Genomic DNA, 26,781 nt, shown 5'->3' with positions numbered 1-26,781 from the left:
ACCCATCCCTTTTGTCTTGCCCCCTCCACCCCTCACTTTTTCCATCTATTTTCTTCTTCACTCTCCATTTCCCTCTCTGACTAATTCACCATCTTCTTCCTCGCTGTCTTTGTCTATTTCTCTCACACTCTTTTGCTTGCATCTACCTCTCTCTTCCCCTCCCTCAGTTGCCCATTCCCTCGCCCTCAACTCCACCAAGCCTCCTCGTAATGCTAATTACAGTAACATGAAATCATTAGGATAGCCATCACAATCTCTGCCATGGTAATTCCATAATCATTATTGTCTCTGCCTCCGGCCCTCGCAGCTTCACAGGACTCTTCGGCAAGAGCTAGACTACCTGACTCCATTTCCACACAGCAGCAATTAGTAAAGCCTTATTGCCTGGGATCTATAGCGCCAGTAAACAATGGAACTAATGTCTCTGTGTATGTCCACATTACCCATAGGATAGTGTTGTTTGAATTGCTGAGCGTCAATCTTATGGCTATAGCGAGCTGCAGTGTGTGCATATACTCATTTCAGCCCAGTGTGGACACGTATTAGTGAATAACAAATTAATAAAATAAATATCACATTAAAATCTAGAATTGCTCTCGGAGAGCGCAGACCTCAGCCAAGGCCAATATTACATTGACGTGCTCATCGAGTCGGGAAGTCGTTTTTCCGACTTCAGTGTGTTCATGAGCTTCAAGTCAAAATGTGGAAGCAGCATGGACGACACAAAGAAGATGTGCTGCATGTTATTTCTCAGAGATTTTAAACAACACATTGATAGCTGTTTCCAAGATTTGAATTTTCCCAACCGGGAACACATTTTTTCCAGTTATTTCAACACCACTTGAATGCAGCACAAATACCCTATCTCGCAATGTTAACAAAAGTGAAACATATGACCCATCATTCGGATGTGCTCCATATTTAAATGAGGTTCTTCCTTGCCTCATGCAATAAAAATTGGGTCAGTAGTTTTTCTGTAATCCTGTTGACAGACAAACTGAGCCGAAAACATTACCTCCCTTGTGGAGATAACTAACCTTGTGATCTCAGAGGTCTAAATATTTTCTAGAACAAAAGTAGCCAAGTATATCAAGGTCAAATACACTGCGATGTCACTCATAGACATTTGTGGGGTTTGTGGATAACTACAGGTGTCATTTCATTTCAGAGCTAATAGGTATAAACTAGAAATCCCTATAAATCCCCCAGGCCATGTATTGTCAATGACACAGCTTCAGAAAGTGTGTGTTGATCTGCAGAGATTAATCTTGGCACTCTTGGATTCATTTATTTTTTGTTTTGAGGGGTAGTCTTTTTCTTTTTCAAAAATGAAAGCAGAGCCAGTGAAACGATTACACTGGGAATTCTGTTTTGTGTGGATTTCTTTGGATTTTATGATGTGTAATTGCCTAATTAATACATGCAAAGTCTTGATTACTTGATTAGTGGTGATTAGCTGATTGCTAGGATGAGACACTGGGAACAAACGATGAATACACTTAGTGAGTATTACGGTCTCTGTCTGACAAAGAAGAGTCTAATGTGCTGTTGGATATGCTGCTGTAGAGATGACCCCTCTCTCTGCATGTGTCCAGGCTGGCCATGAGTCCGCATACATTACCCTTGAGTTGAGGCAGTCAGAACACTGGAATTTAAAAGAGGCTCCCTCCTACTGACATCGACTTGTATTCTCTACCAACCGTGGCTCTATGAAATTTCTTACAATCCAATTTACGTTTCATGAGGTGTCAAAGCCAAACACAACACAGGAATAATACTGTCAGCAGGGACACAAAGGTCGCCTGTTGTGTGCACATTATGCACAAACTCGGTCAGCGTCACACACACATAGATACACACAATCATAAGGGAGGATTGGGGCTAGATTATGATTGGCAGTTGTCTGGGGTGGTTGACAGGTAGGATAGAGCTGACTTATTTCACATTAAAGCAGCAAGTCTCAGCAAACACTTCCTGACACACTGCTAGCTCAACATCATTTTGACCATATGCTGACCTGTTATGGCTCAAGTTACTGCATGCTTGTCACATCACGTTTGAGTTGCTGATCCGAGGTCTGACATTGCGCTTCTCCTTCAGTCTCTCAGGTAATAATTGGTCTTGAGCTGTAATCCTGGTGTAAACCTGGGCTCAGTCCCCGACAAGGGATTAAAATGACAATGTTGCTCAAATTCCAGCTTGCAGTCTCTCTCCCCTTCGCTCTTTTTCACACATCTGACCCCATGTGTCCTCTACTCTGCATTTTCTATCCCTTATCCTTAATTTGCTCCTTCCACAAGGAGTCGTACAAACAGAAACAATCTCTCACCATTTATGACCCACAAACTATTGTTGACCATTCATGTATGCATGTGCACACTCCTCAGCCCAGAGCTCACATCAGGTAGGAGCGGATTAAAGGATGAGAGGGAAATAATGAAATTTGCTTTTTTGACCTCCTCGGGACAGAGAAGGGGACAGCAGACGTCACTGTGTTGATTCTTGGGTGGTTTATAATAAGCTAACTTCTACAAAGGGAGCTACTGACCCCCATATTATTATTAACCAGGAGCTCCGAGCTTGTATTGGCACATTTACGAGCTTGAAGGCCACTCTGCTCAGAACAGCTTTTCCATTAGCTTGATGAGATATGACACTTCAACGATCAGAGTGGAGAGATTTGCAACAACAAATTATAAATTTGTAATATCTACAGTAATAACAGAAGATTTAGTGTCAAAATAAAACATTGAACAATTATGTTAACTGTTAATAAAATTGAGTTACTGTATGCAAAATGTGTGGATGACAAGTCAATATTTCAAAAATATTAATATTTTATAAAAAGAAAAATGTGCACATTCAGTAAGAAAGAAGTCATTACAGTGAATCTCTTGTTCTATAATTGTGAAATGTCTCTGATGCTTTGGAAAGATTGAGGTAAATATTCATAGGTGATGAAGGATTCAGTTTAGTAACATTGTTGCTTTCTTTAATTGTAATCCTGATACCAAAAGAAGGACAATCATTCACAATTTGTATCTGTATGTTTCTGTACACCTGAAGCTCCTTCCAATAGTATGTTATTGAAAAACCAATAAAAGAAAAGCAGTAACCAGTTGTCTGAAACATGGAAGTCATCTAGCTAAATGTTACATAAAGCTAGGTTTGTGGTATTTTGATGTATATACAATGTATTGCTAAATATATTTTTTATATTATTCTGGTATTTAAATATGTTACTTTTTGTTCAAACTGTGATGTTTGAGGAAAAAAGAAGTGTGAAGGGAAATATTGATTACATCGTACTATTTGAAGAGTTTGCACAACGCTAAGCATATACAGTACATGGGACGTTTCCAAGCAAGGGAAGGCTGTTCAATGGATAATAACTGGTAGTATAAAGAGGGTTTTATAAAGTACAGCAGACCACTGCAGTGACCTAATTGAGATGTCTCAAAATCATGACCAGACAGAGCAGTCTTCCAGGGGAATTGAGAGACAATGTGGCTGGGATAGTGATAAGAGCAATGAAGAATGGTCCTGACTTGACCTCTCGCTTTAATCCGGCACACTGGGATTCTGTGTGTGCGGTGTGTCAGAAACAAAATGAGGATAATCTAAACCAAATGCTTCTTTCTCGTCTTGGACCATCAAAAGGACTTGTGGTGAGGTATGTTCTGTCACTGATGCTGTGCCAATGTTTTACTCAAAGACACACAGCCAAGGGCAGCACGAGAGTGGGAAGGCAGGCACAAAGCAAGGGGAAGGGAGTGGTTTTGGCACAAGCATCATGATATTAAGGCTTTTAAATCCTCCCTCCACATCTGAGGGGAAGACAAAAACAGAGAAACCCCAACCACATTTCCCCCTGAAAGGGATGAAGAAATGTCTAAGGCTCCATTTATTTACTCCTCTGAATTTCCATAATGTGGCAAAACCATAAAGACAGAGGCAGGTTATCGAAAAGGCAAATTTTCAGGCAACAATTGTATTAAATATATGACTGCCAGGCTTTCCTATTCATAACACAGACATACATAGACACACATGGAAACACACACACACACACACACACACACACACACACACACACACACACACACACACACACACACACACACACACACACACACACACACACACACAGAGGTATCTATAACATGTCACAGAGAGATCCACCATTATAGGATGAAAGCACCAGAGGGGAGCGCTCCTTTCACTCCTCTCCTCCTCTTGCATTTAATTCCAGAGGGAGAAGAGTCATTGATGCCTACTTGACCTGTCTGGTTTACATATTCATAAGGAATGGAGAAGATGGATATGGCCTGATTTTCCATTCGCTCTAACTTGATTCTCCCTCTATCTCTCTCTCTCCCTCTCCGTCTGTCTCCTGCACCCCCCCCCCTCCAGGGTGCACACACAGGCCTCCCCAGCAGGAGGTGAGGGTGAGAGACAGCAGGGCTCCTGCTGACTTTTGCCAGTCATTGCATGTCAGCATTCTGCACCAGCACGCAGCAACACAATGAATGTCATATGAGCAAAAAGCCTCTCTGCCACTCACACATGGTAACTCTGTCATATATGGTAATGGCTTTTGTTTGTTTTTGTCTTCTGTTACAGAGCAGGGTGTGTCGTTTGTGAGAACCGGTGTCCTGTCTTTGTCTCAAACTGCTGATGTTATTTTGATGCATATTTTGTCTTCATAAAAGGTGTGTGCAGTTTTGGTCTACTTAACTTTACAATCACAAGGTTACACTAAAGGGGATAAAGAATTATAAAAATCACATGGCAAAAAAAGATACGCTGGTAACAGTAACTGAAGTTTGGTGTTAGAAAAAGATTCACAAGTTTGTTTTTGTGAAGAAAATGTGTTTATCCAAGAGGTAAGACATGGTTAATGTTGTATGGTTTGTAAAGTTATATATTTAGGTAATAGTTTAGAGTTGGCAAGTATAACCGTAGAGATTGGTAATGACAGAGTATTACGTTAGACATGATCAATTTAGATTTTTGGTTAGAAACGGTGTTGGGGAAGCTACTTTGAAAAGCCTTGCAAGCTACCAATTACATCACACTGGAAACATTTGAAGTACAGCAAAGCTACCCTAGGGAGAAAGCTAGTCTGGTTAGCTAAAGCTACCTAGAAAAAGTAGTTCAAACTACTTTGTAAGAAAAATTGACAATGTATACGTGATACAAACTTAAAACTAAATATAATATAATAAAAGTCACATGCCAGCAAAACATGCCACTCAGTTGAATGTATTTAAACTGTCATACATGTGTTTATGTCATACATAAACCAAAAAAATAAAAGAATAAACCAAAATAAAATATTTTACTTATATTTAAAGAAAAAGGGGGTTCAATTACAGTAGAAAAGCAATGGAATAATAATAATAATAATAATAATAATAATAAATATATTTTTGGGATTTATGGCACACATTTGTTTGTAATTTCAGTAGTTAACTACACGAAATATAATTTCCTAAAATAAATAGTATCAAGTTGACTACTCCCCAACACTGGTTAGAAACAGCACCTATTTCATGGAGAGGATGGTTAGCCAGAGATTTGGGCTATTCATATTTTGGTTACATGACTTCCATTTATGCCAGATCCTCCTCCAACACACACACACACACACACACACACACACACACACACACACACACACACACACACACACACTTTAGTAAGAATTGCCCCACAACTTCCAACTCATTAGATTTCTTGTCTTTTTATAAATGGAGAGGGGGTGCAGAAATGAGCTAAAGAGGCCGGAAGAGAGTGAGAGACAGGAAACGTAGAGGTAGAGCATAAGGAAAGATTGCGTGTCATTGCTTGGCATTGTAATGTGTGCAGATTGGTGGGGGAGGCGGAGGCCTATAACTCAGCTTGAAAATAACTGAGGCCAGAGACCGTAGCTCACCTTGCTGCGGCTCTGCCACAACCCACCTTTCCGGACTAAACACCTCTCATCTGCTCTCTAGACTCGTGCGCTCCTCACACCAATCATCACAATTATAGTTCTCACCATCCATCAGTGGGCAGATGAGAGGGGAAGCTCTGATGATGTGCCATCTCTCTCACAGGCTTAATAGGGATTCAGCCAGTGCCAGCTTCCTCTTGGCTGCACACACACCTACTAAGATCCAACGATATATTTTAGAAAGCAGTAGTGGTCTGTGGTAAAAAAGCAACTACGCAACCAACACTGTTAATAATTATAATATATAATTTTAAGGAACTTTACTTAAGATTTACCTTTCATGTTACCTCATACTTTTGCTCCACTACAATTCAAAGGGAAATCCTGTGCTTTTTTACTGCAGAACATTTCTTTGACAACCACAATTACTAGTTACCACACTCTAAAACACAAGTGGAATTAACTAATATTTTCTCATTAACTTAATGTAAATATGTATGTTTTACTTATTTCAAATAAAATAAATTAAACTTATTTCAGACCACTATAGAACTTTTAAATTGAGTTCACCTGACTTAAAGGTTCAATGTGTAATTCTGAGCCACCTGCTCCAAAGAAATAGGGGGCAGTATTTCACCTCTAAACTGGACCCCTACAATCTCTAATGTTTATATTTTTTTTGTAGTAGTTTGGCATATTTATTGTATTCTTATTTATTATTTTACTGCATTGCATTGCATTTACTCCTGTGTAATGCAGTTTAGTCAGTCCAGTGGACAAGAACACTTATAAAATCTGACCAAATTGCTTCACGTAGGGCTGATCCATCTGTGTTTACTGGGGCACTAATGTTAACCGGCGCTGTAGTCCGTGCAACGTTATGTTAGTTTGTTTATTGGACTAAATCCAAAGTGGCAGAACTGAGAACATTTGTGTCGTCTTCCCGGTGGCGGCGCAGCCAGGAGAGCAGCCCGCCAGGGGAGGAGAGAGGTCGGCAGAGCCGGCACTCAGCAGCCCGAAGAGAAGAGACATTTACAAGTCAGTCAGGCAGCTGTACTTCTTCTCCCTCTGGTCTGAGGGCAGACTGGAGCTACAGTGACTCACTATCACCTCTAGAGGAACAAGTGGTATTACAAGACTGAACGGAGCGGCACTAGCCAGTTAGCATGCTAATGTCAGTAGATATCTCTGCAACACAACACTTAGATGTCTAATGTCAACACTGTTAGCTCTTCTGTTGATAATGTTAGTTCATTGTTTCAATGCTTTACGTTTAAATTCTGGCATATGTTACTCATTGAACCTTTAATGTCTTTTGACTTGAAATGATGAATGAATGAATGTACTGCTGCGATTAAATCATCACATTAAATTAAAGAAACAAGTTTGAACTCTCTGAAAACCCTCTTTTTGTAGCTTGAAGAAAACATAAATGATGGAAACGTGCTTTTTGTTTTCATAATAATTAAAACAATGTTAACCGTGATAAAGGTTCCTATTGAATTCCGTTCCCACCCCCTTACACCCATTGCTTGTCAAGGTCACTACAAGTAGCCTCACATATTGTCTTCGTACCAACACATATACAAAGCCAATAGCTCTGACAAGTGTCTTATACTTCTGATACACTTCAATACACTTCGATAAAATACTTATTTAATTTCACTTATATTTGCCATAACACTTTTACTAGTCATGGGTAATACAACTCAGACTTTGAATACTTTTTTCCCAGTGGCTCACTGCACATCAGTGTGCACACAAACAGTAAAATACTTCTCTCCCTCATTTGAAAATCCAGGTTATTTTTTTATAACATACGACAGCTTGCACATATACTCATGGGCGCACGTTCTTACACTCACACACAGGTATCTTCAGAGCACTAATGCACACAGACACTCCTAAAAGTGATATTTTTGAATTCCTCAGCTGATTATAATGACCCTACAGAGAGTTGCATCAGGCCATTATAGTCCTAATAGGTCTTTGTATCTCCACACTGTCTGTTGATGTGTATGCAAACAGCTCTTGTGTGTTTGAGTGAGTTCAAGGTTCCTGTGGGAGCTCCCTGTACGTGCCTGCTCAATCCCATAGCCAGGATGGATGGCAGCTCAATTGAATAAAGGGGCTCACCGCTGCACAATACAGCCAACGTACTGAATTCACAATGAGGACTGGATTTACACCCCCCCTGTCTGTGTGTCTAAATTAGCATTTCTAACCCCCTTTACTCTGCGTGTGTATGTGTGTTTGTGTGTGCATGTGCTTTCATCTCCAACTGGGACCTCTCCATAAATGCTACAGGCAATAAATCCCAAAGCCCCAGGGGGAAATACTGGTCTTGTTACAGGGTAGTGTCCATGCTTTAGTGGACCGCAGCCCAGAGTCTAAGAGTTTGCAAAAGAAAAAAGGGAAAGATGGCTTTGTTAGAGCTATCCAATTCATCCTGCTTCTATAAAACGGAGTTGCTGTGGGTGTGGCAGGACTGAGTTGCCAACAAATAAGCTTGGTGGAAAATTGAAGGAGTGGGAGAACTACGAAAGCAAGAAGAGGGGCTAATTTAGGCATTGACATGTAAGGTTACAGTCAGCATTTTTTCAGGAGCATAAAAAACAAGATAATTTTGACAATCTGTCATGGACCTTGCAAGAGAACAAGAAGGCTAGCATCCAACTAGTCTGCAAAATCCACCCATGCTTGCTCCATATTCATTACATCGGTGTTCATGCCAAGCAGGAGTCACAGCTGACGTCTTTGTTTGAAAGGTGCTGTCATTGGGATGCTACAATTTGCTCCAAACTTGAGAGAAGATTGTTCTGAAAGAGCTTCCACAGCAGCAGTTTGGAAACAACGAGACAATGCTAATTCCACACCTGCCATCATTATGCTGCCGACTTCCAATGCTTCCTCATAGTCTCTACAACAATAACCCCACAAAAGGCTAATTGCATGCTGTAAAAAGCCTCCGCTTCCTTAAAGATTTCAATGTGTGTCTCAGAGGGCAGGATCCTCAAGTGACTTTATAAAATGTGAAAAAAAACTATAAAATCATTATTATAATAATGTTTGGATATCAGTGAGTGTATCTTCACACACTGAACTGACAGGTCTCAGCATTATTCTCACTTACAAACAACTGATGAGAGAATGAGGGGATCAATTTGTCTCTGTCGGTTTCGAGTGTGAATGGAGCCCAAATTCCTTATCTCTTCAAAACAGTGAAACTCCCTGCCTTCTCTGGGCAGAGATACTTTCATTATTTGCCTATGAAGCAGTATTTAGGGAGGGGGAAAAAAACGGCAACAAAACAGGCCATTATCTGAGTGGTGCTAAACACTCCAGCTGTGTGATGATACGCAACTTGGAAAGGCTGGAACGTGTTTGTACGCACATCATGTGGTGGAAATGCAAGTACTGAAAAGGTTCAGGAGCAAGTTGGTTAAATATATCTGCACAGAGCCCATCCACGAAATCTCTGTGAACAAAAAAATGGAGCACCAACAAACACACACGCACGCACTTCCACAGTGTACACTATAAAGCAAAGCCAGCGCTCTGAGTCAAGCCTCTAGTCTCTCTCTTCATCTCCTCTCTCCTTCTCTTTTTCCCTGTCTGTGTCTTTCTCTCCATCTGTGTCAGTGGAAGCTGTTACGTCTCAATCAGGCTCACAAAGACGCACAGGAGCACCTAATCTTTGTCTGCCGTCACCCTCGCTCAGAAGTAAGTCACCTTTCTTTCTCTCTTTCTTCTCTTTTCCCTCTGTCTCTGTCTCTCTCTCTCTCTGAGTGTGCATTTGCCTCGCCGATAAAACTGAAGAGGTGAGACTGGGACGTCACTCTGTGCCGTACTGTTTGTCACTCTCTCTTTCTATCTCTCCCTCTCTGTGCTCTTTACTCCTCACTCTCGGCTATCTTGTATGACTAAAGCTCGTGCGCAGACTGATGAACAACCAATCTATATTCTGTGGAGATTACACAGGCTTTGTGCAAGTGAAGGCAAGGAGACAGTCATGTGAAATGTAAACAGGAAGACAATGATTAGCACTCTAGACTCTGAATCCGACCGTGGTTTTGTCAGTTTGTCAGTTTTTGGTCTGTCTGCCTGTTGATGACTTCTGATCACTTACTTTCACCAACTCTCTCTATGCATTTCATGACTTCCACTCTTTACTAGTTGTGCCGCATTAAGATGACCAGCACGTCACGCATGGGATTTGATTGCATTAAAAATGTATCTTGTCCAGAAACAAGAAGCAGCATTTACATCCGCTGGACAAGTGTGGCATCTTATCAATACGGTCATACGGACGTGTGCATGTTTTACTTTTTCTTATATATAGGCTTTGTCTCAGCGGCTTAGCGTCCTGCTGGCTACAAGGACAATCTAATCAGGTCGCAATTGGCAGTGCAGGAGGAGTACAGTTTTTGCATCTCGTTGCTTATTTCATTGACTTATGGTCGTGATGGCTGGCAGCCTATCAATGCAGAGTAATTACAATAGGCCACTGCGAGGTTGAATAATTGATGTGCTTTTTGGAGCTGATGTATGCTGAAAAACCTATCTGCCTAGAGTCCCGTCAGTAGTTTATCATGGGGTGAGAGGGGAGAGTGTAGCCTGACTGCTAATGCTTAGTGCTGTAATAATGATGCTGGTCTGGGCCTGTCAGCACCAGGAACCCTGGGAGTTAGCACCCAAGCTGGTTGCATCTCAGCTATCAGCTTTAGCCTTGCCCTAGATCAATACTTGGAAGAGCAATGCTTCCAAGCTAAAGACACTCACAAACTCTTAGACTGTCGATCAGCCTCCTTTTTAGCAGCATCAGCCACGCATGATGGCTCCCTGCTGCTCCTTATTATAAGGTTAGTGACAAGGTAAAGAGTATTTTTAGAATTCATGATTTTGACAGTAAACTGTAACAAATTACCAGGTGACTAACTGTTTAAAGGAAAAGGTCCCCTTGAATACTTTAACCAGGCATTCAGAACAAAAAACAACAGTTTGTTAAAAAAAAAAATGCGCTGTCTCTTCATGTTATTTCAGGTACTGGTGAGAGGATGAAATACGATCCAAGAAGGCGGGTTTGAGTGATAGATCTATGAGGTTGAAGGCTTTTCAGCTGCCAAAAAACGGCACAGTGTTTTGTCAAACTGTGAAACAGGATTTTACAACTCTGGAGAGCTATCAGGGCAGCTATCTCTTTACCCTCTGTCACATTGCAAGGTAAGAAAGAATATATTCATTTGGCCAATGCGATGCCTGAGCCTTATTCAACTTCTTTTTCCAGATGACCCTGCCTTTTCATTGTTGAAGACCTTTACATTGTGCCAACACAGGGGTATCATTTAAATAAATGGGGAGGAATCTTCATGCAGTGCTAATGTTGGACTAATGGGGCTGTTAGATGTCATCTGTGAACCCACAAACTCTGCAACGGTCTAATCTACTTCAACATACTTGACTTGTGATGACTCTCCAGTAGAAGAGAGTGAAATGTGTGTGTGTGTGTGTGTGTGTGTGTGTGTGTGTGTGTGTGTGTGTGTGTGTGTGTGTGTATGTGTGTGTGTGTGCGTGTGCGTGTGCGTGTGTGTTTGTGTGTGTCAAATAGTCTCTTGGGGTTTCTGTCATTCCTCTTTTAATGAATTTAGTTTTATAGGAATGAAGTACCTTATCATTGGATATGACACTACATGCTGGAACAGGAAATGTTTGTTAAGTCTGGATCAGAATGGCATGCTGCAGGTAAACCTCTAAATACCATTTAGAAATAAAGTACTTAAAAAAACCTAAAGGTATTGTATTCCATATCATTCTGTGCCAGACAGAGGTCACAAACCACCATGATTTCTTCTCCTTTCGACTGAGGCACATAATCTCTCTTTTGCTTAGTTGTCAAGGCTTGGCTCAGATTTGGTCAGTCTGCCGCTCTCTTCGTTTCCCTTTCCTTCACTTACTCTATCTGGCTGCTATGCCTGCAAGCCCCAGACCCGAACTCCACCCTGACTCACTCACACAGCATCCATTATGTATAGGCCAGAAATGGAAGAATAACAGGCTTGGGGCAAAACAACTGAAACATAAATAAAGTACAACAATTTTAGGAAAAAAAGCAGCATTGGTTAAATCTATATTTGGTAAACTGTCTGAATCCATGCATCAAACTTTAGGGCAGAGCTGTGAAGCCTATGCGGAAGTGCCAAAATAGGCAGTTCCTCAAATGACCACTTGAGGCTGGCTCCAAAAGGGAGCAATCTCCAAAGACACCCCAAATTAAAATGCCCAACTGTACAGCAGAAATAAACATGTTTACAGCCCGATACACAAAATGGTTTTGGTCGCTATAGCTTATACTTTACGGTTTGAATTTTTATATAACTCACATTATTCAAATTCTATGAAGGCTTAAAGTTATTATTAGGGCCGTTGGTACTTTGAGTTACAGGTGGGAGCCCACTCAGGTCACTAACCGCTTGCTGCCAGCTCTAGTTCACTGAAGATGCCTGTTTTTGGAATAGCTGGGAATTAGACGGTGTCGTCACTGCCAAGATTGAAACGGCCGTAGCCGTCCACTTTGAGCTTCACAACAGCTCTTCAGTAACCTATGGGTGACGTCAAGGAGACTCATAACAACATTGATGGGCTGTCGTTATGAGGTTCAACATGATTCTTTATGATTGGCAGTGAAATTTATAGTAAGTAACTGTAAGTTAAGAGTTCATAAATAGTCACGAGCGTCATCACAATATCAGGCCAAGACGACACCATGGCATCCTGCCAAACTTGGGTGATATTTTTGAGCACCACAGTAGCCTACGGTGAGACACAAACCAGTTTTATGAACACAAGGAAAGGAGAAGTATGATTAATACTTGGAAAATTCAAATACATCTTGACATAAAACCTTAGAAATAGGTTACCAATAATATGACAAAATATTTCACTGACAATATTCATATTAGTATTCAATGCATCATATATGTGCAATGGTTTGGTCCATCTTTTGCTCTCTTCAACAAGTGCAAACACTCTCTTCCTGATGTCTTCTAGTTGGGTTGGGTTGGCTGTGGCTGACTATAGTGTTCATTATTCTCACTATAACCATAGAGAAAAGTTGAAGAGAGGCTCTATTTTCAAAAACTGTGTTTAAATTTATTTCCTGGCTCATTCCAGCTTTTCTTTTACAATGATCTCTAACAAGACACTTCAAATTTGGCTTTTATTTTATGCAAACAGAACCCACAACCACATGGTCCTTCCTCCCACAACTAGAGTTGAAGCTTAAATAGGCTATAGGACACGAAGCCAAAAGTGTCCTCTTTTGGCTGAAAAAGAAAAAGGCTGTGCATATTCATGAAAATAGAAAATTTGAATTAATTTACAATGCAAATGATAAACAAGCACAACTTTAGTCGTTGAGACGAATGCTCATTTAATATATGGCAGAACTCTACTGATTATCCTCCTTTGCGCCACAGCAAGCTGAACTGCTTTTTCTCCAAAATACATTAACCGAGGTCTCTGGCTGACAACAGGGTTTTTTCCAACAAAGGCTTTCTCATTCCTAGCTGTACAAAGAAAACAGTTTAGTATCTCTTCCCCTTCTCATCAGCACAAAAATGAGGTTATAAAAACTCCTCTGCTTCATCTTTCATCTGATAAACCAGATACAAGGTTTTCTTCTTTTCAGGGAGAATAACATCCTCTTAATACATTTTTTGATACGTTATTTTTGAAAATCCCCCTGCCACTCTGATACACTACGTCGCTCATTGAGACAGGTCTTTGCAGAGCTGGCAATGGAAATGTATTTCCTTTGCCCAAGGCAACTGCTGGAAGGCAGGCATACATGTGAGATAATACATGCAAGCGTGTACACACACACACACACACACACACACACACACACACACACACACACACACACACACACACACACACACACACACACACACACACACACACAACACACACACTTGGAGCAATGTCATAATATGGCAAAAAAATGAATTACTTCATACAGTACTATAAATGATCTACCTGCTGATTGAAGTACTCAATTTGGCCCAGGATTGCACCCGCCCCTCTCAACCGTACTTTTAAGGTCTTGACACAATCAACTGACCTCAAAGAACTAGCATCTACTAAAGGCTGACTAATAAAGGTATGACCTTGTGTTACATTTTCAACTTACGTTGAAACTTAAACCACAAAGACAAATACATACAAGCACAGTATTGGCCAAAGATAATATGTAGTGAATTGTAATCCAAAATACACAGAAGAAATGCAAACTGTGAATCTGAACCGTCTCAGAATACTGGCACTACTTTGCTTTGCTATCTGGCACTGTAACCCTTTCAACAGGCAAAATGAACAGAACAAATAAAGAAAAGTTGTGTACCAAATAGGTAATATCGCTGATTTGCTAAGTTAGCCACTAAACAATATATCTGCCTATTTTCAAGGCCAACTAATGCTAACGGTGCTGGATTCACTGCACAAACTGCAGGTGATCGTCGGCCGCGGACACTCAATGATGGCTCAGGTGTCTCACAACTCTTTGTCTCTGCCCAGACGTCACTCTGCTTTCTCAAGGACTCATTACATACTTGTAATAAAAATGTGTCTCGTCCTCTATTTAACTCTTTGTATCTAATTATAACAATATCTGCTTGAATATTAGCTATTTATTGCAAAAACCCAGAATGTGTGTGAATGACAGTGGGACAGTCTGGTGAGGAAGGGCTTCCCTCCTCTTTAAGTTTTATTACATCTTTATTCCATTTACAGCAGCTTCGTGCAGTCTGGAAGCCTTTTCTTTCTTCTGCAATAGGAAAAGTCACACAACATTTTAATTAGCTTGAATAGAAAATGGGGAAAGCAGGTAAAAAGTCAATACTGTGAAGCATTTGGGACCAGGGCTCGTATATATATTGCTTGCCAGCAATAGATCTTCTTTAAAAGCCACACATTCTGAAATATATAATGGAAGGTGCTGTGGCACAGCCTCCCATTCTTAGATCAAAAAGTTTGGAAGCAGAAAATGACATTAGCATATTTAAACTTTATCATTATGTATGTGACACACTACAACTCGTCAAGACAGTTGCAGCATCAGCACATTTTGGTGAAGGTTCACTTTCCTTTTTTATTTAAAGCGTGTTCCAATTTATTTCACAAACAAAACAACTATCAACAAATCTTTGCATGTATCTTGAACAGGATTTCTTTCAAACGTCTTAAGAGCTGTTGATTTTACAAGGTATGCAAAGATAAAATATATCATTGTGATATGTAAATATCATTAAACATTACAGAACCAGATCTATTTAAATAAACTGAAGATAATATGAAAAAAATCATATTACTGTTATCATAGTCAATAGATGCTAAGTTTCCTATTTCCTGTCACTTTTAATGCATCCAGTCTGATCACTCTCCCATACTTTCTAAATAGGAAACTCTTTGTGCATCGACTGGCATATTTTGAAATTGTATGAAATAAAACAAGTCATATAAAATAAGGATCGTCTTATTCTTATATTTAAAGCTTCTTGAAACACGAAAGTTTAGGAAACTACAAATCCACTTTACATTTCCAAGCGGTCTGTCACAGAGACGTTGTGACAAGCTTTGCTGTAAAGATATTTCAGAACACAGACAACCTAATAGCATAATGCATCATATGATGAGATGATGGAAGTTTCCTTTAGTACATTGGAAGCAGGTCAATGGTAAATCTAATCTCTGTTTACATTTAGAGCACTCTACTGTGTGTGCGTGTGCGTGTGCGTGTGCGTGTGCGTGTGCGTGTCAGTGGCGTCTGGGGTAGCAGTGCTGGCTGATAAGCTGACCCGCAGGGAGCAGGAGACACAAGCGGCCCTAAGGTGGCTGGAGACAGTGAAGACAGCCGAGGAGAAGTTGAAGTGACTCTGCCAGGGGCTGAGGCCTCGGGAGCGGCACTGCATCTTATCTCCTGCTGCCTCTCAGTAGACCTTCAGCTCTGATCCAGATGCAGGTCATTTAGAGTACAGAGGGCAACTCTAAATCAAAACAACTGGCCTCCTGGATAATTCCCTGTAACCTCAGAGATACTGAGTTATAAGAGGAGACGTGTCAGCAGTGGCTCGACAGTTAGAACCGTCACTCACACAAACAAGAATTTAGGATTTTGTCCTGTTTCAATGTGTATTTGTGTTTTTCAGGCTTATTATAACAGTCTAAACATGCAAGGTGGGCTAGAGACTCTCATGTGTTCATATTTTCAGACACTACAAGGGTATGATTGTGAGTTTGTTGGTTATGTGATGGACAGTTAATCTGTCCAGATGTGTTCCTCCTATTCAGTGCCAGTTGGGCAATATTCCAGCCCTAGGAAGAAAAAAGAAACAGTGACTCAGTATATTAATATTCTGTCCTGCAATGATTAAGGAGTCTCTGAGTGTGGGTGCAGCTTTAACTAAAAAGGGAGGCGAATTAAGTAGGCATTCGACATCTTGTTCAAGGACACTTCAGCTGGACAGATGCTTGAACTTACACCAGCTGAAGAACCTTTTTTTTCCAGCACCACTCTGCCACTACCACTGATATATCTTTGAGCAGTGTGTGCCTGCGTGTGTTTCTACACACACATGCATTGTCCTGTAAACTATTGCAGAGAAGAGTGGATTTGTGCTGCTTATTCAATATTGCCGAGAATACCACTGCTTTAAGCCACCTGGGTAAACAGGTTATTGCCATATCAATCATTTACAGCGACATCTAATGGTCGAAACCACAGACAATATTGACCAACAGACTGACAGAGATTAATGCTGCTGCACATAAACAGGCATCCTCCACCTATCGCTCTCTCCAGACTCCATCTATTTCTTTTCTCCCAATCATCTGTTTTCTTCTCCACTCTTTCAATCATCTATTTTCTCTTCTGTTCTTTTCGTTTCCTACTTTCCGTCTTCTTCTTTTTCTTACCAAGAACTTAAAAAACTCTTCTCGTCTCAGCCCTCAACAGTCTCAGCCTGACCTGTAAAGCTGTAGAAAATTGAGCATTAACCAAAATATGAATAGAAAACATAACAACTTTAATTACTAATAATTAACTCCTGTTGAAACCAGATCATTTGCTAAAACAACGTTGCTAATTTCAGGATTGATTGGGGTGAGAACAACAACACCTTGTGACACAAACATGATAATTCAGACATGAAATTGCATCAGTGCTCTTGTCAACACGCCTAACAGCGTTAGCTAGCATTAGTGAAAAGCATGATAAATCAGTAATGTATGATAATGTGAAAACATTATGTGTATGTAAAATTAACATGGCGTTCCTCAAGGGGAAAACTCTTTCTTTTTATAGCATAGTGAAAGACGTCACTTAAATAAATGCTTGTGAAAGTGAATAATGGACAAGCGGTCTACTGTATATGGCCTCACATACAGTAGACCTCTTCATTATTTACTTGTTACACCAATGCACCAAAAGCAATGTGAAATGGGAAGTTAATCTTTTGAAAGACTGAAGAAAGACGTAAACTTCGCTTAAGTCTATCCAGGCGTTAAACGTGCATGAACTCATAACCACAATGTTTGCTTGTGGTTTGGCAAGACTCAATGAGCATTCCTGGGACTCAGTTCAAGTATACTGTATATAACTGACAGCTGCTCTCCTTTGCTCAGAGTCCTTCTTCATGGAGATATTTCAAAGTGGGAAAACATGGTGGCATTGACTATGGAGACTCATGCTTCATTTTATGTCAAACATGTAGTCTAAAAAAAGTGTCCATTAAACTGCAGAGTTTAACTCAGTGATTTGGACGGCTTCTGCCAGGCTTAATTATTTTGCATTGACTATCGTCCAGACTTAAACTTCCAAGGATGATTTTCAGAGGCTAAATATCCATATTTAAAAAAATAATTTATTCTAATTCTCAACCTTTCCAGGTGCCTTTCATATGCAAAAAAACCCCCATATATTACATACTGTTTTTGCTCACAGAATTATATTAAATTGGCTTCTTAATTGCAATTTTAATTAAAATTGGTTCCACTTTTAATTTGTTTTATGCACAGCTGTACTGCTTGCCAGACTATGATATTCCCTGCTTCATAGATGATTCAAAGTCAAATATTTCTCAGTGGGTTACAGTAGCTGCATCTCCTTTTAGTACCTACTGAGGGAATTATTCCATATAACAGTTTTTTCACTGTAAAGGTGAATGTGTTGTGCAAGAAGGGAAGGAAGGAAATGTTTTAATGATAACTTTATCTCCCTGTGGTGGAGGAGCCAGATGAGTAAATCAAGTGAAACCAAGTGTTAAATGCATGAGAGTAGAGCTGATATATTATTGATGACCCGTGGCATTGCATGACCACCCGCACACACAAACCCACACTAACACACATGCACCTACGAACCATAAACACACACACAAGTACACTTACACACACAAATACAAGTACACACCGAATACAAAATGTCCATAGTACTGCCTACTGTATATGTGGCAGCTGGCCAACACAAGCTCTTATTCTCTTTGTCTGTCAGGCACCAAACACTAGAACAGGGTATATGGTCTTGTCATATATGAGCCCTAACATTAGCAAAGCAATGCTGTATAACTGTAATACGTAATGCTTTTTGGAATATGAGCTGGTTTACACAGAATCCTAAAATGGTAACTATCAAGGCATTTTTAAAAGGAACAAAGAATTCTCAAAGAATTTAGCTTTCCGCGTTAATGTTTACTGTAGCAAAGTTTAATTAAATGCATTTGGTTGAACACAGACTTCTAACCATATTGCCCTTCAATTTTTTGCAACAGCAAAAAGCTGAAAAAATTCCAATTATTTCTCATTATACCTCGTCTCACCTCCTTTGAGTGACTTCTTCTTAATTGGAATGTGAAATTAACATATTCTTATGAAATAGCTGAAGGGATTGAGAAAAAAAAGACAATGATAGGAATGACACATCCTGCTATCAATCAAAGGGGAGGCAATGACAGAGCAGAAGGGTGCTCAGGGATATTTTTAACCTCTATTTACCCTGCTTTGACTGCCTGGTAATTTCACTGCTAAAACTTGGCAGCACCAGCCCAATCTTTGACTGTAACCATTCATAAAACTCACAGTTGTGCTTATGGGCCAGGCTCAAGGGCAAATAAGCCCCAATAAAAAGACCATGACACTAAGAAACAGTAACCTTTACCCCTTTTTCTCTCCATGCATCACTGCCGATACACATACCAGTGTAGCAACAAAGTTAAAACCCCTCACCAGCTTCCCACAAACACTGCACTTTGTGCAAAAAGGTGCAACAAAGGAGCTCCACAGCCAGGTGATGACTCTGTATCCATGCAGGGGTGGACAAGGTTTCAGGTTAGACAAAGAGGTGTAGAAAACCCATCACGGTTTGGTTGAATCTCAGGCCTCCAAGACATTTTCATAGTAAGGTTCTGATGTTTTCTCTGTACCATGGAGCGCCCCCAGAAACAATCACTTTTTAAATGTCCCCTCCATCATGCTTCAGGGTTGCAAGCCTGTGAGCTTTGTTGTCTTAGATAAAATCTTCATTGTTCAACCTTACACTGTTTATCATCCAGTCAGTGCTTTCAATGATATTATTTGCTAATAAAGTTTTGTGACTGACTTTTATTTTGTGGTACGAAAGGGCAAGAAAAAAGTTTTCTAGTCGAGAAAAATAGTTGTGAGTTGCACTAAAAACACCTTCAAAGCGTCCACCGTCACACACACACATGCACACACACACACACACACACACACACACACACACACGCACGCACGCACACACACACACACACACACACACACACACACACACGCACACACACACACACACACACACACACACACACACACACACAGGTAGAAAGACAGGTAGAAAGACAGGTAGAAAGACAAGATAAGCAAAAAGAGGCTGAGAAGAAGACAAAGGGAAGAGTTCAGTGATAACAAATTAGTGGAGTTTGCTCTGTGGCAGAACAGTGGTTCTCTCTGATTATCTCTAATTAACCTCTGTGGAATTTAACTAACAAGCACAGAGGGATTAACGCACAGAGGCATGATCTTTGTGTGTGTGTGTGTGTGTGTGTGTGTGTGTGTGTGTGTGTGTGTGTGTGTGTGTGTGTGTGGGTGTGTGCAGAGAAAAGCCAACAACCCTTAATTACCCACAGTGCCAGACTTTGCATGCTTCAGGACCATCAGACACACCTGAGCTGTCTTTCCCACCCACATCCACCCACCTACAGTAGACACACACAGACACAACTGCCCCAGCAGTCACGAGCCAGTTACACCCCGGGGAGCAGTCACTGTCTCGGAACAATCCAAAATGAACAGAACGATTAAAACTCAAACACAACACAAACACACACATGTTTTTGTTACCTACAAGGATACTGCAGTCACACTTACGCCTCCACATTCCCAGGTGACTGACCTTACCCACTTCCACTGCATGCTTAACCTCAATTCTAACCTAACCTTAAACCTTGTTTTAACCAAAAAACAAGTCATGTCCCTTTAATCACATTGTTTACATTTCAGTGATTTGCTTTCCCCCCCCCAAATAGCAAGCCCAAGATAGGACTGTGTGAAGGTTCTCATTATGTCCCTACATTTACAAGTACAAGTGAAGACACGGCCGCACACACACAGACAAAAGAAAAGGCTTAACACTCCACTATAGCATTAACCTTCTCTTAACTGAACATGTCTCTAATTAGTAAATGCTTCAGGTGTCAAGACAATTAGTTCCACAAGTAAAATTAAAGTGAGGTTGAGTGAGTGAAGAGTAACTTAATGTCCATCATGGCCATGGGCCACGGACATTTACTGTGTAACTTTCTGTCTGGCAGAGATTGTACTTGATTATACTTGAAACCATGTACATGCTTATATTTTAAATTATGCTCTTAATCACATTGCACAAAGTATAAGCACCAGTTCTTGGTGTTGATGCGCCATATGACCCAGCTGCTCAACGAGCTCTGAATAGCCTGAAAATACTCATCACTCAGGGAATTTATATAATCTTCAAGTCAAACAGACAAAGACATACACTTTGTCTGGCTCAGACTGCCAATTACCGTAGCTGTACAGTAGTTTAGTGTTGGAATTCCACCAGTTGAGACGTGTACTACGCCACACTGTGAGCAACCATGATTTGAACACGTGACGATTCCATGGTTCAAGTATCTTTCAATATGACAGGATTTGCACATACATTAGAAGTTTGGGGTTGTTCTTTCTGCCGACATTAAACCTGGGAGGAGATGCGTTCGTCGTCTATGTGTGTGAGCAGCCGTCTGTCTGTCTGTCCACGGCTAACCTCGCATACTACTAGACCCATCAGCCTAATATTTATTTATAACTGTGCGCTGAATGACTTCGCAGTGTTGCAAAACATATTTGATTGATAAATATTGACTGCTGATTGATCAACAGCTGCTTCAGTCTGGAATCTTGTTTCCGCTAGGATTAGCATTTTTTCATGTCCAGATTTGCACACCTAGGTAAACCTAGTATTCCTGATAAATTTTTCCATCAACACTATTGCGTATGATCGCGGCTCAATGGGGAAGTGCTAAGTGTGTTTTCATAGCGAGTGTTTGTGGTTGAGCGAGAGAGACAGCTGCTGCGATCACAGCAGGCAGGTGTTGGCAATCAGAAAAATGTGAGCAGTGAAGTTGTCTAGTGGCAGTACATTGTACAGTGTAGGTTACAGTGAGCGGAGAGTCTGTGGATTACAAACCTATGGACAGAGCCAGAAAGCAGCACATTTAAAATGTATATATATTTATTCAGTGCCTTTTCATCGGGCATGAACCTTGCATTTATGCACATATTGTTGTAAAAATAAACTTAGCACTTCAGGTCGTATATTCCAGCTCTCCCTTGCAGTATTTCAAACTAAGAAATCTATCTTCAGTGATTAAGTTAACACTGCTGCTTCACAAAAAGCCTGTAAGAGGTTTGCTGAAGTAAAGCTTTCAATATGAAGCAATTTCAGAAGCAGCAAGGCTCCTCTCTGTTGGATGAAGGACGCAAAAACAGGAACAAAGGAGTGAAACCAAACTTAAAAACACAACTATTACTATGACACGCAGGTGCTACACAAATACTGAGGTAATCAAATTCAGCCAGTATTTTAAAATGATGCTTTCTCTCTCAGCTTACAGTTACAGTTGATTTTAGCACATTCACAACCTTACACAGACAAGTAGGGCTGCGCTGAGCTGTGCAAACAAAATTGAGATTATTGTGAAGCACAAATTGGGGAAGGAAAAAAGCAGATGGACGGAGATGAGCTGATGTTGAACAACTAAAAACAAAGAGCAGACTGATGAAACTGATGAAAAGAGTAAAGCAAAGCAAAGGAGGCAGCAAAGAGGAGAGAGGACTTAATTGGCCATTACAGCAGTGATACAATGAGGATATGTTTGACCATATGGGCTTTTTTCTCCCATATCAATGACCTTGGCGTCCCTCCAATCAACAACTGACAACAGCCTAGGTAGCCTGCTTGTGTGTGTACTTTAGTGTGTATTTGGATGATATCTGCTCTCCCCAAGATATACCGTAGTGTATTCTTTAGAGTTATTGATGAATATAAGCCAAAACACACACACACACACACACACACACACACACATACACACACACACACACACACACACACACACACACACACACACACACACACACACACACACACACACACACACACATTCATACACTGCATCATCAGTAGGAGATGGGGGATTGAAATGTATTACAGACAGGGTGGTGTGACAGAATGAGGACCAAGCTGCAGGAAAATTGAGCAAGACAGATTTCTACAACCCACTTCCCTGTCCTCACCAATACTAATTACACTGACCCTCAGCATGCACGAACACATGCATACTCACACACACAAATACAAGTCTGTGTTTGCCAGATCCCCAGTGCAGAGCATGGTGTGTTTGAACAAGACAGCCTGCTAAAGTGTCTGATTAGACCCCTGTTTGAACAGAAAGAGACAACGACATATCAGCACACGGCAGAGACCAGCCAATCGTTGAAATGGCTCATCTGCTGTGGGACTCCACATCTAGTTGGCTCATACACCTGCACCATGCCGGCTCACACAAAGAGGAACAGAAAGACCCACTGACTGACACAATGAGAAAGACATCTAGACAGACAGGCAGGCAGACACACCCACACACCCAGCAGGTCTTTGCCCATAATGCATTTAGCTGTTATCCGATGGGTGTAGAGAGAAGCACCTAAATTACACTGATTCGATTGACAAGGACCTTCCAACTGTGTAGCAGGTGCAGGCCACCATTGCAAACAGCTGGCAGGCAGGGGATTATTGCTCTTTTTTCATACATGAGATAAGAGCTGCATCAACTAGTTGATTAATCGATTAGTCGATCGACAGAAAGATTATCACAAACTATTTTGATAATAGCAATAAAATAATAAAATAAAATAACTTGTTTTTAAATAAATGTAAAAATGGCAGTAATGGTGCTCTCAGAAATGGAGATATCCTGCTTTTCTCTGTTTTATATTAAATTACATTTAAAATCTTTGGGTTTTGGACTGAGTAATGTAACAACATCATCTAGGACTTTGAGGAACTGGGATGGACATTTGTCATTATTTTCTCACATTTATAGAACAAATATTTGATCGACAACATAAGATTAATCTATAATAAAAATAATCTGTATTGGCAGCCCTACACTATATGAGACCTGTGCTATTGCTAATCAATCCCAACTCATGTTTCTGTTTGTTTCCTATTCCCATTGGAGAAATATAGATGTAGGGTACCAAATTGAATCCCAAAGCATGCATACTACAACTTGTATGTGAATGATAAACGTAGTATTTGTCAGTGTTAACAATAACACAATCCTTAGGATTTACACCAGTTGTCAGAATGTTATTGTCCATGGCAGCTTGGCTTCTGTCCCAGACCGATACTGTATGTTTGTTGTCATGGAGGTGGCAGCAAGTAGAGCAGATGAGGCAATGACTACTGCTGCCTGTGCCATTTTTGTCCCCTCGTCTCTGATAATGAAGATGCCACATTACACATGAATTAGCATTCAGCTGCAGTGAACGCTTTGTAGATACAATAAGTATATACAAATATTTTTTTGTTTTGTTGATTCAATTTTTTTTTAAATAAACGCAACAGCTGCCAAAGGTTGGAGAAGGTTTTGGACCGACGGAGAAAGCGAGCTAAAGAGCTACTTTTGATCAGTTGGCTTTTGTGGCCCTGGCTCTTTAAGGTTGGCTTGCTGTGTAGGAGTCCTAAAAGGTTGCCTATTGTCTGCATTAGCATTCGGAGGAAGAATCTGGATGTGGGGGGTTGCAATGACTTCTCCTTGACTGCCTCTTCTATCTCTGACAGTCGTCTAGACCAGCAGCTGAGTCTCTGTGTGTCCCTAAACTCCTTAGTGCAGGAGAGACAGACAGTCTGTCTGTGTCAGCAGGCGCTGATCCACTCTCAGCTATGACCCTTCACTTTTAGTCGTCCCTAGAAGGACCCTTTCTTGGCCCCTCACCATGGACTCGTACCTCTGTGCCCCACTCACCTCCACAAACACGTCCAAAACAAGACGCCGCTCTGGACACAATGCCTCACTCTTTGTTTTCCTGTCACAAAGTCACCCTACCCTTCACTGTCAACCCTGCTTATACCCTATTGTTTCCTGTTTTTCTTTCTTTCCTCAACTGTTCAGCCCCTTTCACTCCCTCGCTCTCTTCAGGTAGCCCGAGCAGCAATTAGGTGTCGTTTCGCCAAATTTTATATCCCTTTCTCATTCAATCTATATAAATGGAAAATCAATCTCAGGTATTCAATTGGTGTGATTGTCAGTTGAATTGCAGCACATTTAAAATGCTATGGTCATAGCACGAGCAGTCTTTTCTTCTTTGTGTTAAGGTAAATGATCATTATTACCTCAGTAGGGTTGTAGGGGTGGAGAACTGAGCTAATGACATATATAAATCTTTTTGTTTTGCTCTTGTAACAGACTGGTTGTGGATGCAGAAGGAGGGACGGCGGGATGAGGACCAAGTGTTGCTTAATAACACAATGATTGACTATCAGAGGGAGAATAATCACCACGCTTAATCCAAGTCCTGCATTTACAGGTCATTTAAAACTTTATCTGATGCGACGACTAATAGACAGCAGGCAATGGAGGGATACTAATTTGATTGAATAATGTGCATAATTATGTTTTAATATGGAAACTCTGCTCGTACAGTTGTTGAGTGATTGCAGTGCCTTCTCTTTTGTTATGCACATATATTACCCATTGCCTCCAGAAGCAGACATTTTGACAAGCACCTCTTGAAACATTTGTCTTAACAAAAGGCCACTTATCATGAGTGCATGCCTAAGCTTGACCTCAACTGGAGCAAGCTGCAGCTGGGAGCGAGTGACAGACAAGAGACCAAGCAAGATAATTATCTGAACCCTGGAATGGACCACATTTACAACTACTCTCAAACATCAAACTTTTAGTCTTTGAACTTCTGTTCTCTCAGCACACAGTAGATGTCTTCTTTTTGCTCTGTGATAGTAGACCTAAATAACATAAAAAAACACATTTCATAATTTACATCTAGTGGTCTCTAGCATGCAGAAAGTTTAGAATGTATTAGCTTTTATGAGCCATCTATAAAAATCATGCCACCACGCTGGTACAATGAAGGTTTATGTCGTCTCTGTTGCTCAAATAATTAAAAAATTATGTTTTAAAAATCTACTGCAACATCTCTTCCCAGGAATAGTGTCCCTGTTACTCTGGAAAATCCACACGACAGTCAACTTTTCAGCGGGACTGTATTTTCCGTGGAAGTAAAACTGTTGAAAGAGTGTTTGGTGGGTATTCCAGAGTAAGCAGGATTTTCTTTCCCAATGCCGCAAGCACCCCAACAAGGTTACATTCACCTCCATTGTATTGAGGTGACAGCAACAATCTTACAGATGGATCTCTCAAAACCTGACAAAAAAACTGAAACTATCCACATGGCAGACACCACTAGAGTAAATCGAGAAAATGTGTGTGTTTGTCATTTGTAATAACTTTCCCTTTAAAGTAGAAAACCTTATACAAACCAAACCGTGGATTTAGATTGCATTTGAATTGTGTTACTGAGATTACGTTACACGGAGCAATGCTGCACTGCTCTGAGCACTAAAAGTGACCACATCAATCTTAATTCTTGAAGAAAACAAAAGGATATGTGCACTGGGAGTGCGATCTTTACACTCACTCCCCCGGTCGCCACCAGCCACAGGCGAACAGAGGATGATATTGTGTACCAGCCGCAGCTGCTCTGAGGACGGGAGCCTGCTTTTTGTATTACCCCTTCATCAGTAAGAAAGAGCATTTGATACTCGTCCCCATAAACACTGACACACTCCTGTAACTGTGAGTCTCATTCACCCACAGCAAATACCCCACCCCTCCCTACACTTAATTTCCTGAATTTCCCTGGCTTGCATGCCACTCCCACTCTCTTCCTCCAGTCTGCATATACCCTGCACATGCCCTTTTCTATCCCTCCCTGTGGTCATCTAAACTGCCCATGCTGAGTAGTTGGAAGAATCTCTATATTTACTCCATCTCCACCCCGCTTCCACCACAGCAGCCAGTGCTATGCATCTTTCATCTGCGAGGCTGGATGACCTATATTCTCAGTCTGGCCCCATGCAGCCATAGTTCATCGCTGCTCCACTCATTCCTGCTGCACTTGCACTGGCCCCAGGCAGCAGCTGTGGGTGTGGCAGCCAGGCTGAATTA

This window comes from Cottoperca gobio, chromosome 3, assembly GCF_900634415.1.
Source record: "Cottoperca gobio chromosome 3, fCotGob3.1, whole genome shotgun sequence".
In the NCBI taxonomy this organism is placed as follows: Eukaryota; Metazoa; Chordata; class Actinopteri; order Perciformes; family Bovichtidae; genus Cottoperca; species Cottoperca gobio.
The sequence above is the reverse complement of the archived record's forward strand: the minus strand, read 5'-3'. Positions refer to the sequence as shown.